Source organism: Rattus norvegicus, chromosome 6 (genome assembly GCF_036323735.1).
Source record: "Rattus norvegicus strain BN/NHsdMcwi chromosome 6, GRCr8, whole genome shotgun sequence".
Taxonomy (NCBI): Eukaryota; Metazoa; Chordata; class Mammalia; order Rodentia; family Muridae; genus Rattus; species Rattus norvegicus.
Window position 1 is genome coordinate 10,639,055 of NC_086024.1, and position 11,652 is coordinate 10,650,706.

Consider the following 11,652-nt stretch of genomic DNA (forward strand, 5'->3'; position numbering starts at 1 on the left):
CTTTTTCTGATGGGAAGGGCAGATGTTCCTCATGGACTTTGAAAACAACAGATCTCAGGGTTACTCTTTCCACACACACTCTTTTTTGTTGTTTCATTTTACGTTTTGTTTCCTTATGAGATTGACCTTCATTTTGTTATCCCCCAACGTCTGAGATTTTATTATCTCTCTTCTTATATTTGAAGTAACGGCAGTTTTTCTTACTATACATCATACCTTCCCCTTGGAAGGAGAGGAAAAAAAAAAAAACAACCATTAAGCATTTCTTACTCGAATCGATTCTTTGTATTATGGCTTTGATATTTATCAATGAAGTTTACCATAAGTCATCATTTCCTGTGTACTTGTGATGAATCCCAGTCCCTTTGAAGAAGGGGGTCTATGCTTTCTGACTCCCCTGTTTGTGGACATTAGAATCCTCTTGACTTCATTCTACTGTTAAGGCAAAAACCTGGTTCTCTCCAGGAGGGTTGCTAATAGTATTCTCAGAAGTTTTTAATATTCCATGTAATACTAACAATTAAACTTTGATGGAGGATTAATACGGACTGTGGACCTTTTGATTTGTGTGTGTGTGTGTGGTAGGGGACCAGTGCTTAAGCTCTGACAAGATCCTCAGCACTGTAGAAGCCAGGCCTGGTGACGACCTCTATAACGTCAGCACTGAGCTGAAAGCAGAAGGGTTGGAGGTTCCACTTCAGTCTTGATTATAAAGTAAATTCAGGGCAAGACTGGGCTATGCATAATATCCTGTCTCAATAAAGTAATGTAAGGGTACTAAATAAGAAAGGAGGAGATAAGGAAAACTCAAGTAAGTTCCAAGAAGTTTAATTAATAGGTTCTTCAGAATCAGCGTAGGTTTTTATGGTGTATTGGTAATCAATTAATTAATGAATTTCTTCTGTGTTTAATTGCAGAATTGAATTGCTGCTACATGCCAGCCACTGAGTTAACCATGAATACATATATGGAGTTGTATTGCCAGAGTTAAATTTTATTTGCAGGACATTGAAGCAACAAGTTTCTTATTCCTTTAAAACTTTGCTTCTCATCTGTAAACTGATCCTTAACTCAATAATTACATGATGTAACTTGAGATCACACCCAACAAAGCCATGGTATTAATCATGAGAGTGCTGTTTAGAAATGTTTACTAAATGTTGATAAATCATAGTTGTCACTGTTGTCATTGTTGCTTTCAACTCTCTGTGGGTATAAAACTTATTTCTCTAAATGGTGTGTTAGCAGGTTACGTCACTCAAACAGAATTCTAAAATCGACTGATCATTGACCATTTTGTAGTGATAACTATAATTATAGCCTCATTTATATACATGTTTTATTATATATGGTGGATACTGCTATGAGTAATTATATCAATGAAGTCCAATCAAAATAAAGAAAGCAAATAACACTTATCAAAAGCTCTCTATAACTGAAGAATTAGCTACCAATACATGTTTTCTTCATAATATTTTTATTTTAACATTACAGATAGGATTAATTTTTTTAGTTTTATTGAATATTTTTCTTATTTACATTTCGAATGTTATCCCCTTAAACAGTTTCCCCTCAGGAAACACCCTATCCCATCCTCCCTCCCCTTGCTTCCATGAAGGTGTTCCCCCACCCACCCACTCCTGCCTCCCTGCCCTGGCATTCCCCTACATTGGCACATTGAGCTTTCCGCAGATCAAGCAATGGCCTCTCCTCCCACTGATGTCTGACAAGTCCATCCTCTGCTACATATGCGACTACAGCCATGGTTCTCTCCATATGTATTCTTTGGTTGGTGGTTTAGTTCCAGGGAGCTCCAGGGGTTGGAGGGCTGGTTCTGGTTGGTTGAAATTGTTGTTCTTCCTGTAGGTTGCAAACCCATTCAGCTACTTCAGTCATTCCTCTAACTCCTCTATTGAGGAACCCATATTCTGTCCAATGATTGGCTCCGAGCATCTGTCTCTGTATTTGTCAGGCTCTGGCAGAGCTATATCAGACTCTTGTCAGCAAGCACTTCTTGGCATCTGAAAAGTGTCTGGGTTTGGTGTTTGTATAAGGGATGGATCTCCAGATGGGGCAGTCTCTGGATGGCCTATTCTACAGTCTCTGTTCCACACTTTGTCTCCATATTTCCTCCCTTGAGTATATTGTATATTCCTCCGTTCAGAATGACTGAAGCATCCACACTTTGGTCTCTCTTCCTTCTTGAGCTTCATGTGGTTTGTGAATTGTGTCTTGGGTATTCTGAGCATTTGGGCTAATATTCACTTATCAGTAAGTGCATACCCTGCGTGTTCTTTTGTGCCTGGGTTACCTCGTTCAGGATGATATTTTTTAATTCCATCTTTTTTCCATGAAGTCATTGGTTTTAATAGCTGAATAGTACTCTGTTGTGTAAACGTACCACATTTTCTGTATCCATTCCTTCGTTGAAGGACATCTGTGTTTTTCCAGCTTTGACAGACTCAAAGGCAAGGAAGAAAGAGCAGACTGCCATATGTGTGACATGGGATGGGAATAAGGTGTCCAAAGTGACTGCTGGGAGCTGCAAATTTGACTTTCCTTGGTTGTTGTCAAGTTAATTCAAGATGGTCAAAAAACAAGGAAGATGACGGTTATTGATAAAGTCCTGACTACATTTAACCAATTTTTAAAAGGTTACTGTTCCATTTTTAGGATTGTTGCTTGATATGCCAGTCTGCCTAATAGCACATTGGCTTCCCAGGCTGGGTTTTGAGATATGTTGCTAAAGGCTGTGGGTCAGGCTGTACTATTAGACGTGGTCAAGCCACATTCTACTTGCACGCCCAGTCACTGCAGGGCCTATGATGTAGAGCTGCTAGTCCCGGGAAGCCTAAGACCTAGATCACATTTATATGCCAGCTTGTCATAGAAATCATAACATTTATCAACATTTAGAATGTGTATAATTAAGAAGTTAATATATAAACATACCTTTAACTAACTGCTTGACCCTTATGATCATTGAGTGATTAAAATAGAGAAACTCAAGGATATAATGTTCAAGATCTGTAAAACTGTGGTGGCTGCAGTGACATCAGCATTTTGTACCAATATATATGCAATTTACATTTAGACAATTGAGTTCTCTCTAGTACATCTTCATGAAAGAACAAGTATGCTCCTTAAAAGCCATGTAGATTATTAAGCCTTTTTTTTTTTCCTGAAATGTGGCCTTAAAATCCATTACAGGGAAGGAAGTGTCTTTCTCCATTCATTCACAGTGAGCTTGGTATATGGGACCAAACTCTCTTTGCTTTCACTGAAGACTGATTTGGTGTGAGCAGAGATCTTAAATGTTTTTAGACAGATTAGTCTTACCTTTTGTTTCTGTGATTGCCTTGCAAGTGTTTGCCACAGTCAAACTTTAGCCCAGTGGTTCTCAACCTTCATGTTGCTGTGACCCTGTAATACAGTTCTTCTTGCTGTGGTCACCTCAAACTATGAAATTATTTTTGTTGCTACTTCATAATTATAATTTCCCTTCTGTTATAGATTGTAATGTAAATATCTGTGTTTTCCAATGAGGGATATTCTACTCTCAAATGTGTCATAATCTACAGATTGAGAACATCTGCTTTATCCTAAAAACAGAAAGAAGTTACATGAAATTGTACCTGTGACTAGAATCTAGTCTAGTGTGACTTCGAATATCTCAGTTGCTACTCATATCTGGAAAAATATAAACACTTCTATTAAAACTTTCATAGAGTAATTTAGTATGAAACATTATTGCAATGATAATACGTAATAAAGAGGAAAAATAGATGAAATATTTCACCAACTGCATCATTAGTGGGTTAAAAATGAATGGTTGTCTTTTTAATGTGTTGATGAGGCAGAAGTGACTGAGGAAGTCAGGGCTCCTGAGATGGGATGTCTATGTGTGTGTTAGCAGTTAGGGCTGGGCAACAATGCAGCTGGTCACACGGGTGCATAGGAAAAGAAATTACATCCAAAGAGATTTCAGGAAGAATGCCATTGGTTTGAATATGGTAAGTGAAAGAGTTAATTTCTCTCCCTAAAGCAAATATTTCCTAACAGCATACAGAAATTTGTGCAATGAAGTAAAAGTTATTCTAGACTGATAATAATAAAAAAACCTCATAATTTCATGGAAAAATTCCAACTATTAGAAGCATGCTGGTGGTTAGGATTTAATATTTATGACTACACAACCCAGGTCTTTGGAAATACTGTATATATTTAACATGATTCCCCAGTCCGGGCACCAGATTGAAATTAATTCCATGCAACTTCTGATTATTTTGTTTATAGCATCAGCCTTTACACTGCATTCTGTCAGCATGTACTGAAAAACCTTCCTATGTTTCTGCCAGTCACAGACAGGTCTAGTTTCTGAGTGACACATCAGTATATATGCAGACAGAAACATTATTTTCTTGGCAATGCAGAACCCTGAAGCATGCACCATATCAGGAAAGTATGAAGAATTATTGCTAATTATCTTCACCTATCAGACATTAGATTTCAGAAGGTGCCTCATTTTGCTGCATATGTAGCAGAGGATGGCCTTGTTGGGCATCAATGGGAGGAGAGGCCCTTGGTCCTGCCAAGTGTTGATGCCCTAGTTCAGGGGAATATCAGGGCAGGGAGGCGGGAAGCTGTGGGTGGGTGGGTGGGTGGGGGAACACTCTCATAGAAAGCAGGAGGAAGGGGATGAGATAGGGGCTTTATGGATGGGAAACGTGGAAAGGGAATAACATTTGAAATATAAATAAAAAGATATTTAAATTAAAAAAGAATGTAAAAAAAAAAGAAAAAAAGAATTAAAAAAATGGGTTGGGGATTTAGCTCAGTGGCAGAGCATTTGCCTAGCAAGCACAAGGTCCTGGGTTCGGTCCTCAGCTCCAAAAATGAAGAAAAAAAAGAATTAAAAAAAAAGAATGTATGACCTAAATGTGGATTGAACACTTTGGTGGAAAGACACTTCAGGAAAATGTTTAACCCTAAACTAAGATATACAATAATAATTTAGTCAAGACACTGTTGGCTTAGTTTGAATACTCCAACCCATTAAAGGAAAAATGTGTCAGAAGAAAGCAAAGAATCACCTGAAATTCTTTCATCCATAAACTAAGTTTCTTAGCTTTGGGTGATATTTATATACACGTGAGTCAGAAAAATGGATAAATGAGAGTAAACATACATATATATTAAAAATAAATGAATATATATAATTAATATAATATACTGTATAATAATATAAAATAAATGAATATATATATATATATACATATATATGTATACCATTGTCAAGCACAGTCTATGAATGGAGTCAATAAACGATATGCTGAGTGCTTATGAGAAAACTCCAAGAAAACAAGACAAGAGTCTTGTAACCTCAGTTTCTTCAAAAACATGAATAGTTCTTGGCCTGTGCTTTTGTGCCCTCCCAGGTGTATGTAACAGGTAGGAGTAAGTTCACTTTACGCTCCTCATTACAACTGGTTATTTGCTGATGTGCCTCTTGGTAAAGCCTGTTTTTCCCACGTGTGACGCACCCTTGCCATTGAACACCTCACTCACGTGATTGGCCTTAACCCTCAGAATATAAGCTGATGCTCTGCATCAAGTTGGTTGTTGTATGAGACTTCTGTCTGCCTCGGTTTTAGGCTCCATTTTCCCAAGTTCAACCAGCTCTAGCACAGTAAACATAATACACAAGAAAATATTATTGTTTGCAATTTTATTTTGCAACTATTCTAATTTTACTTTACCTTAAGAGCAGCAACAACAAAAAAGGAATTACAGGAACTTCTCACCTTCAAATGAAAGGTAATTCACTGAAAGAACCTCACATGTCTTACAGATCCTCCAAAAGCATAGATCTTAAAAATTGAAACGTAGTAATTATTATTCTACAATACCTGCATTAGTTTAAGTCCGTGTCTCAGCCTGTGCTGTGAAAACCCACACATGTGAGTTCTTACAGGACATCATTGGCTTTTCCCTACACTTCTCACTTCTGTTGTTACATTATAATTACACCGGGATGGCAATGGCATTTTAAATTATCTTCTGCTCCTATAAATACACTCATAATCACAGTTTTCTATCTCACTTCTATATTCAATTAAGGTCATTTTTTTAAAGATAGGGGGATTTCCCAGACATTTATCTCTGTGCCTGCTCCTATCATACCATACGGTCTGACAGATATGTCTCCTGCACTTTCCCTCCTTGATGAAGTTTCTCCAGTCTAAATGGAAGCGTCTTTCCCTTGAAGGTTACATCATGCTGTCTCTGCTTTGATGCACTGTTACTTTGTAATGGTTTTCAGGCCTGATCACCACTCACTCCCATGGTCACAAGGTCCCCCTGTCCTAACAAAGCCCATCTTTAGAACAGATTTCATCATTTCCTGTAGCCAGATTTACGGAAGTGATAGTACCACTGAGTTCTATTTTAGGGAGACTTATGGGAGTTTTTCTGGTTTGCAGGTTTGCATTTTATATTTAAACAAGAACTTACTTGATGTGACTATTCCAAGAGAAATTTATTTCTTTAGTAAGTCTGTGATGCTGAGTTAGTATCTTCTGCTGTGGATAGATTGCTGGGGTTGGAGACTGACGTGAAAATGATGCTCTGCTTTATCTGACTTATTTATTGTACTAACGGTTCTGGTTCATCTTGATCTCTGTTCACATTTGAAGTTCAATGGGTTCTCTTGTCTTTGGCTGGCACTGGAGTCACTCTGTTTTTAATCAGACATATGCACCATTCCAATCACATCTTTATCTCATAAGTGCTTTCTTCTTTTGTTTTCTCAGGGAAAGTAGCTGTGGGGCTTGCTTTGTCTTAAATTTTTTTATCTCAGGAATATTATAATTTCTTCTTATTTATAATGTACATTTTCCTCAGCAAGAGGGAGATCATGCATGGTACTCTAAGCCTTGCCAAGTATCCAGGGCTATAAAGTTATGGATCTTGGTGAGTGCCACACACCAAAACCAGCATAATCCCTAACTGCATTCTCCTATGTACTTACCCTTACACCCACAAGCAAGTATAGTTGTAACCCTTCATCTTTTTGCAACAGACAGAAACCATAAATGATCAAGTAGAGGGTGGTGGAGTTCAGCCACAAGTGCTACATCTACCGTGTAACTCCTGCACCTAAGGCTTAGAAACCATTGTAGTGGAGCAGACAGAGATTATAAATGCCCGAGAGAGGGAAATGCTACTATGATATTGTGTTTCCTAGAAATGTCAGAGAGGCTGTACCCAGGATGTCTCACCAACATCCTGACTGCCTAAACATGACCTGAACAAAGAAGACATCAATGGCTATGTTAATTAGAAGAGGAAAAGCTCATGAGGCCCCAACGTGCATAAAGAACTATAGAAAACGAGATAGCTATAGAAAACGATGCTGAGAGTGGGAGAAATGGTCTTCCCAGGGAAGAGCACAATTGATTACCCAGTACCAAAAGATCGGCCCTGCAAGCACATATGAACAAATAATGTCATACAGACCGACAGCCGGTACTTTTATGTTTAGGAACACACACAAACATATGTAACAATAATTAAAGTAAAGAGGTCATGAATTTGACCAACAGTGTGGTGAGGAATGTAGAAGGATTTGGAGGAAAGAAAGAAAAATGATGTCCAGTTTTTTTAAATTATGTTACAAAAGAAATAAGAAATAAGGAAAAGAAATAGAGTAGGAAAACTAAAACAAACCCAGATCACTATTAGTTCTCATTTGTTTTTAATGAGTTATATAAAAGTGTTAGCTTAATATACATTCTTTAAAATTTCTCAAATTACATCTTTCAAACATGGTGTCTGGGGCATTTCTTTAAAAACATCTGGATAAGAACTCAGTATTGTGTCTTCCATGTAAATGTCTAGAATTATATATATATATATATATACATATATACATATATACATATATATATCTTGGAGCAGAATTTTAATCAATATTAAGAAAGTAAGTTTAAATTTTCTGAAAATCATCCACATTTACGAAGTTGTATGAATTACATATTTCTATTTTAATATGATTATTCTTTTTCTGTTTATTTTCTAGATGCATGTTATTAATATCTGTATATGTCAATATATGTCCTATATCACATATATATATACACACACACATATATATGTGCATATATTTGAGAGAGAGAAATGGTGATATTAGCATATGTACCTAGAACAATTGTAGCTCTTCTCATTTATATGTTTGCCAGAAGCAGGCACGGGAAACGTTTCTTAGAACTGTTGGTTAGAAGAGTCCAGGAGACTCCCCAAACAATATAGGCTATGGCTGCTGTCCTTAGTTGCCTTCCAGAACCAGAAGAGTATTACTGAGTATGTCACACACTTCAGACAAAGGATGTAATTGACTTGGAGGCCTCCTTCTGGACATTTTGCTTGTGTAGTATTTGATAATGCTAAGAGGCATAGCTGCCAAGAGAGAAAAGCAATTGATAGTTCTTCTAAATTGATAGTTCTTATAAATAAAAATGAAACTAAAATGTACAAATGTTGTCACACCCTTGAAGGAATGCTGAGGTCATTACTGTCTTAAATACAAGTCATTACATGACTTAAATGCAAGAAGAAACTCAAGAAAACACATGAGGGAAAACTGACTCTGAAGTGGCAGTACATCCAAGTCCCCAGGATCAGCACTTCTCATGTAGATGAAGCAAAGAAGCTGTTCTAGCATTGAAAGACTGGGTCCCAGGAGATGAGGGCAGGTAGAATGGGTCCACAGCCTAGGGTGTGCTTCTGTTTCATTGTAACTGTGTTGAGAAGCAGATTAATATGTTCTGAGACCAAAACACCTCTAGTGTGCTCTAATATGCTGCATGGCTACCGTCAGACCCTAATGACAGTGTAAGAGTTCCTAAACATCATATGTTTGTCAAATTTTGTATCTTGAATGTAAGCATCTTCATCTGTGGCAAGGGCTTCATTATCATAACTTACAGTAATTTCTGAAGGCTACACAAAATGATCCCAGTAATGCTCTCAGCACAACACCCAAGACAGGGAGTGTTCAATGAGTATAATTCAGTGCTTATTTTTATTGGCCTGGATACATACTCAGTTCTGTTGTTAGGTAAATTTATTGAAAGTCTCAAGGGAAGGGAACACCAGTGTCTAGAAATGAAGACATTTTTAAGAAGGGGAAGATTGGGGCAGAGACGGATTATAAGAAATAAACTGAAGTACAAGTGAGGAAGGGAAGATTATTTGGGATGGGGAGAAGAAAAGGAACAGCAAGTGCAGTCAGTTGGGGAGGGGACACTGTATACTACACTACAGTATACTATACTCTGTATAGTAACTAAAAACTTTAATTTAAAAAGAAATACTCTGTTGAAATAATCCTTTTAAAAATAGATGAGGGCAATGGTCAAATTAAAACTTTGCTTTTAAAAATGACTTTGGGATGTTTCCCAACTAATTTTACTTTTGTTGCTTTTCCTCCTCCATCTCCCTCCCTGTCTTTTAATAAACCATAACAGTGCACAGCCCAAGCAGGGCAATATGTGATCTTTGACACCACTACTGTAGAACATTTAGTCGTCTTGTCTAATTTGCCGCAGAAGTGTTAAAACCAGTAATATGTGTGAAGCAATTAACAAAAAAAAATGTGATTATGCACCCCCAAGTAGTTCTACAGTCAGATATGGAATACTAGTTTATTTAGATCTATTTTGCTCACTTTTATTCATTTGACTTTGTACCAAGACAAGTTTGATGGCATGAAGTCACTGTTGAAGACTCACAAACACGGCAGTGTCTGCACAGTCACTACCAACGCCAGCTCTATTTACTGCATTGCATGTTAAATCCTACTGTTTATTTTATATTTAAATCTGTACATCAGCCAAGAGTAATACATTTAGAGAACACGTAGTAACAATGAATAATTTAGTAGGATGAAAGCCTTTCCTCATTTTCATATGAAGGCCAATTAGAAAAAATTGGGATTTCTTTTTAGCTGTGCTTGTACATTATTATAATACTGTCTGGAGCCAAGCTGGGCTCTTAGGTTGCTTAGAGATGCTTGATTCAAAATTAAAGTAGTGGAAATAATTTCATGCTTTTAAAAATTCAGCTTTGATGGCTTCGGCTCAGATTCAGGTTGGGCAATAGGACACAGGTGCCATTAAGCAAACTGATATCCCCAAAGCTGCTTATAAGTGGCTGGGAAAGGTTTTCATAGCATGTGTCCTCTGTCCATCTGTCCCCATCACACAGCCACAGTAGGCAGCCATTCACGAAGTCAGAGATGTTCTCAGCCAGTGAACCTATTGCTGTCCTCCAGCTCAAGGGATCCACCTTGGAAAATGAACAAGTGAAAAAGGAAGCCAGAATGGGCGTGCGTATGCTAACCAGAGTGTCTTCCATTTCAGGCTGGCATTGTGTTTATCAATTTATACTTGAGAAAATCAGAAGCACAAGTCCACATATACATGAACATACTGATGTCTATCTATGCCTCAGTGGGCCTTCTCTTAAAGGTCACATTTACACAGCTGTAAGTTCATGAGAGAATCCAGAGAGGAGTTCTCATTCTGCTCGTTCCAATATAGGAAAGACGTCCTTTGTTGAAATCTGCCTGGACACTGCTTACGGGGAAGAAGAGTGATGATAGTGAGTTGTCAGCTGGTTTCTGTTGGACTACAGCAAGAAACATGTGTGGGAATATACATTTGCATTGCCTATGTGCGTGCTTTATGCATAGTTATCATTCTGTAAAAGAAGAAAAGTTATGGAAATTAGCATTTCCTATTGATATAAGATGTGGGCCATGGCAATGACTTCTCTCAGATCCTTGTGCAGAGAAGCATGAAATCTTCAGGATGGATGCTTGAAAGGTAAATGAAATAAATGGGCATTGAAATCTAGATGGAGCTGAAGAAATGGAATCTTTCCATTTTCTTTCTTTCTGAGTGAGCTCCTGTTTGAATCAGTTATCAACAAACTTTGCATGTATCACTTCAGACTGAGGTGGACACATTATGATACTTAGTCATCACTAAAACTCTTATCAACTAGAGAAAGGCCATAGATGCAAAGAGAAATTAACTTTTTCTTACATTTTCTTACAGGAATAATAGTGACTAATCTCTCTATCAGTATTCAAGGAATCTGCGGAAATTCACACTGAACAGAATTGTCAATGACTACAACCAAGAAAGCATGCTACAAGATGTGGAACCTGGATCTATCAATTTTTTAAAGATTATTTCTCAATAAATTTGTTTTCATTCACTTTATATCTCAATCACAGCCCCCCTCCCTCCTCTCTTCCAGCCCCACCCACATGTACCACCACTTCCCTCATTACCTCCTTCCCTTCTACTCAAAGAATGGGTAAACTCCCATGGGTAATAATTTGTCCTGGCACATCAAACCCCAGCAGGACTAAGAGGATCCTCTTCCACTGAGGCCAGTCAAGGTAGCCCAGCTACAAGAAAGTGATCCAAAGGCAGACAGCATCATCAGAGACAGCACCCCGCCATTGCTATGCAACTCACATGAAGACCAAGCTGCACATCAGCTGCAAGGTGTAGGGAACCTATGTCCAGTTCATGCATGTTCTTTGGTTGGTTGTTTAGTCTCTGTGAACCCCCATGGACA

The 11,652-nt window shown here is 37.8% G+C and overlaps 1 long non-coding RNA gene across 6 annotated transcripts in view; it reads left to right on the plus strand.

Moving 5' to 3' along the window:
• The window catches only part of LOC108351174 (uncharacterized), a 28,897-nt gene extending 17,614 nt beyond the window's left edge, over positions 1–11,283 (plus strand). For 3 of the 6 annotated variants that reach the window (XR_005505622.2, XR_005505623.2, XR_010052433.1), the window contains one exon: positions 11,121–11,283. This is a non-coding gene — a long non-coding RNA (uncharacterized LOC108351174). Of the gene's footprint in view, positions 1–917; positions 1,172–10,421; positions 10,887–11,120 lie in introns of those variants that run through there. The other 3 variants (XR_010052434.1, XR_005505624.2, XR_005505626.2) reach the window with 3 other exon arrangements.
• Positions 11,284–11,652: the final 369 nt, after the last annotated feature.